Genomic DNA, 4,847 nt, shown 5'->3' on the forward strand with positions numbered 1-4,847 from the left:
CCTTGCACCCATCCCCTTTTGCCACAAGATGGAGATGCAAGCCCGAGTTTAGGCCATGTGTGAACCCGCTTCTTCTCCCGTAGGACTGAATCTCCATGACCCTTGCCCGCTCAGGGACCTCCTTTTGCTGCTATTATTTGGAGCCTGCAAACTCGCAAGATACATTAATTCTTAAATAATTTTATATTATTGAAGGGTGCTGGCGTCTGGAAAAAACCTGTTTCTTATCTTTGCTGAAATTAAAACACCTCTGTGATGTAGCTGGCCATAAACAATTTGAACTCCTTGCAAATCCATGTCAAATTTCAAATCATTGCAGCAACACTAAGAGGCAAACCTCTCTCTAAAAATACCTGGGTGTCACTAAGTACAGATTAGTGAGCTAATGATTAGTCAGATAATAGCTGGCTTTTGGTTTAGTCAGTTAAATCAATTCTATAAGCTGCTTTATTTTCTGTTTTCAACTTCAAGAGTCATCAAATATCTACAAATGTTCTGTCCCAAGTGGCCAAGGGAAGAAATCCAGGCTAAAATGTGGCCAGGGAAGGCCCTGCAGACCTGATATTTAGCTGGCAGTGGTGGCAGCTTGGCTGAAATGATTAACAGCTTCATTTCGTAACACAGCAACGGGCAGCCCCTGAAAGGTTTTGGTGGAAAATATTATGTCACATACATACCTCTTTTCTATATGTTCCTGTAATGAAGCCTCCCATTCCTTCCAAGCTAAAGGCAAGTGTTCAGCATACTCAGCCCTCCATTTAGCCAGCATTTACTTAGTCTTGCACACATAAAGGGAGGATAAAAGGGACCTGAGCCCACAAAATCCCATTTTTCATCATCCATGTTATGAGGTGATACATTCTTTCATCACCAACTTGGGACCACTGATATATTTGTGAATAGCTTTAATCACTATCCTCCACCCCCAATACTATTTCAAAATGTAGGTACTGGACATTTTTATTGTTGACCTACAACAAAAAGTAATTTATTTATAAATCCTCTTTTCCTATTTATCATCACTTATTCCTTTGGTAGTACTGTTTATGTGATGACTCATCAGAGTATTCTACATTCACAGAAGTCACTTGTAGTAATGAGTGCCTCCAACGAATACTGCCTTTTCTAAAGAAAATTTTGTATAAATAAAGTAGGATGTCATAAATAACAAGATAATATTAAGCAGAAGAACAATGTTATTCAGGCTTGATAAAATTGCAAATTGCGTTTCAAGAAAAACAATTTGTTTCCTTACTTTAGAATCATAACCGTCACATCAGATTTCTCCTTCTCCTACATCCTCCCCTGTCTTGAATGGCAAAGGTGATGTGAAGGCATTAAAAATTCAACCCGACCTTTCTGTAGGGTTTACATTGGAGAAGAGTCACACCACAAATCCCTGCCCCATCTTTCAGTAAAACAGCTCTCAAAAATTCTGGGTTTAATTTTCTGTCCTCCATGTGACGCCTAGTGAATTTTGGTGGCTTTTTTTGTTTGGACAACACAATGAAAGGAAAACAAGATAGTTTCTAGTCCCCTTCACCTTCCAGTTTTCATGCAGAACAACAACAGCACCCCTTATTAATACTAGTTTTAGATATTTTAAATGTTTAATTCATTAACAAGAACAACATCCTGGGGAAAGTCATCCTTGTTTTGACTCCAAAACCTGCATAGGTGATGTGATTGAAGTGAATCACATGCTTTTTATTGCATGCCTTTTTCTCCTCTCTCTCTCTAAGAAAAGGTGTCTTGTTACTGCTTTTTGGATGAGAAGTTTCAACCCCCCTGCCATGGGCAGTGACATGTTTCACTAGACCAGGTTGCTCAGAGCTCCATCCAACCTAGCCTTAAACACCTGCAGGAATGGGGCATCCACAACTTCTCTTGGGCAACCTGTTTCGAGTCTCACCACCCTCATGGTAAAGAGTTTTTCCCAATATCTAATCTAAACCTACTCTCTTTCATGTGTTGGTCTGGCAATTCCCAGCTGCTTCTGGATTTCTTGTTTTGCTTCTTGCTCTCACCTGTAGCTGCCAGGTCTTAGTAGAGTATGCTCCACGTTTAGTTGGGCTGACCTTCCCATGACCACCCTGGAAGGTCACAGCAAGTATCCTGCGGCTGGCTACTTGGGCTAGCCAGGAGGGAACACAGTAATGGTCAAGGATGCCAGAGCTAGCAGTAATCATTTATTTCACATCAGCCTCTTTTTATGTGGGCTCTTATGAAATGGGTGGTGGATTCTGCTGTCACTGGGGAAATGACGAATAATAATTAGGTTAAAGCAATATATTGCATCATTCACAGAAGAGGTGTGAGGCAGTTCCTTTGAACTTCTAACACTACCCCAGCTGCTCTTCCCCTCTGGGAATGTTGTTTCAACATCTGAGGTTAAATGCTTTATTTGTAAACAAGTGGAAGAGGAAAAAAATTTTTTTTTCCTTTTTTGATTCATTGCATGATTTTATTAACCCATCCTTTACAATGCTGTTACATTAGCATTTAGCTGTTACATGGAAGTGGAGAGAAGGTGATGGAGGGGTCTTTCAGCTAGTGAATATACTCTGTTGGTTCCCCTGAAAAGACAGGCATGTTAAAAAGCCACCAAGCTACTCTTAACACAAATATACCAACATAGTTGAGAACTATAGGAAACAACTGTGTGACCCAAGGTAGGTAGGCTTGGGATATCATAAAAGCCAGCAATACACAGCTTGTGGGTCTGACTTTTCATCAGTCTCACAATGCATTTGCTCTGATTTGAGCTCTCATGGCTCTGGACATATTTTATGGTAAGTTGCATAAATATTCCTCCTGCACTTATTCTGTCCATGCAGTATAAAATTCCTCAGGAGTAGAAAAGGGAAGAGAGAGTTGTTTGATGCAACATCTTAGCCAGAAAATAGGAAGTACCTTAATGGGAGCTGTATACAGAGGTGTCTTTTTTGCTGTTGGGTTTGGGGAGTTTTCTGCTTCTCTATAATAATCATGACTGCTTCTGATTTTTTTTTTCTATGGATTTTCTAAATTTTTTGCAGGAAAACAGTGAAGGATTCCTGAGTAATGTGCAACCTAGAGTCAAATACCACAGCATCCTGGCTGATTTCTGCAGCGCCAGAAGTACATACTGCTGTTCCCCATTCATCACATCTTTTTTTTGAGCAGTCACCCCAGAGGGTGGTGCTTCAGTGCAGGGAGAAGATCAGGATGTACAGAAACATGTGTCTGTGGGAAGGGTGGAAGGTACAGGAAGGAATCCGTTTACTTCTAGGCTGGGGTTAGGAAAAGTTCAGGTAAATCTTCCTCTGCCCTGCACAGGGGTTGTGAGCCCTGTGGAAAAGTCAGGAGGGGACAAAGGCAATTGTGGAAGTTTCAGTCTGGTTTCGACTCTTCTGCCACAAAGGAAAGCAGTATGCTGGCCTTCAGCTCTCTCAAGACTTTAAGCCAGTACTGAAGTGTCTTTACTAACACACAGGAAAGTTACCCCACATGCTCCAGCGACTTAACAGAACGTGTGACTTTCTAGGCTCTGATAAACAGATGCTAAAGCTCGATTTCTGGTCTTGCTTTTTATGGAATGAGAATGTGCCTGCTACCTCTCAACACATATTATGAAAGCCTTAATGCCATAGCTGCTGTTCACTGCTGTGGGTTCATGTTTGAACTCTTCACCCGCCACTGCAATCTCCAAGGAGTTGCAGATTCTCATCATTCCGTCTCTGGATTACAGTTTGAAGCACGTAATTGGTTTTCCCAGTGAAGCTGCAATTAGGACTAAGAAGAAAAGGGTTGTGTGTGATTCATGTGAAGAGTAAGTTAGAGGCTTACAGTAAAGAGGGGGTAGAGGAGGGAGGATATTATATAAATTCCCTTTGAGAGTCCTAAAGCGAAATTAAAACATCAATGCTAACTAAGTCTAACTTTTGTAAACTCACCAACTGGGAAAGTTGTAATTTCAGGTTAGAGAGGCTTAGAGAGGAAAACCGAAATGAACATAAAAGAGACTGCATTTCTTCCTCTCCTTTTCTCTACTTGGCTAGACTTCCTTTTGTCCTTGTGCCAGAGTAAAGTATTTCTGAGAGGCACTTTCCGAAGACCTTCCCTCCTACCCTGATGTTCAGGCCCTGCAGAGTAGCGCTTACATCTGAGTGGATATGGAAATGAGCACGTGTGTGTGTGTGCCTTTCTCTCACAAAAAAAGGCAAACACCGCAACTCCCCAGTTCTGGTTTGAAGCATAATTTTCATTTCTAGGACGAACACTGCTTCCGGGCAGCAGTGACCAGGAGAAGGGCACTGGGGGAATATATTCCTCTCCCTGCCACTGCCATGCCGTGACTGCTGGCAGTCGCTAGCTGTGTGGGGTGTCCTCCGCTCCACTTTTCACTATTACCTTTCTCTATTTCACCAACATATCCCTAGATGGAAAATCATAACGGGGGGCAATGCTTGGACTGCTCACACTTCCCAAACTCAGGCCAAGTGTTGCACCGCGTCGTGCTCCGCGGGGCCGTGGCACGGAAGGGTTTGTTCGGCCGGGCTCCGTTCGCGCTGCGGGCGGGCGCGGTTGCGGTTCCCCCGCAGCCCGCTAACGTTACTGGGCTCGGCGGGTTCGCGGCGACACTTCCAGCGGCTCTGCCCGAGCCCAGGCTCGCACACAGGCGGAGCGGCTCCGCTCCCCGCCCGGTACCGAGCTGGTCCCGGCTGCCCGGCCCGGGGCCTCGGTGATGCCCGGGAGCCGCGCGGTGCAGCCGCGGGGCCCGCGCTCCGGCCGCCACGACCCGGAGAGGCTCCGGGACGCAGAGGCACCCCAGCCGTGCCCGCCCGGCCGCTCCGGCGGGAGGCGGG

This window comes from Corvus kubaryi, unplaced genomic scaffold (genome assembly GCF_017639235.1).
Source record: "Corvus kubaryi isolate FWS band 111438036 unplaced genomic scaffold, C.kubaryi_AGA036_p1.0 71, whole genome shotgun sequence".
Lineage (NCBI taxonomy): Eukaryota > Metazoa > Chordata > Aves > Passeriformes > Corvidae > Corvus > Corvus kubaryi.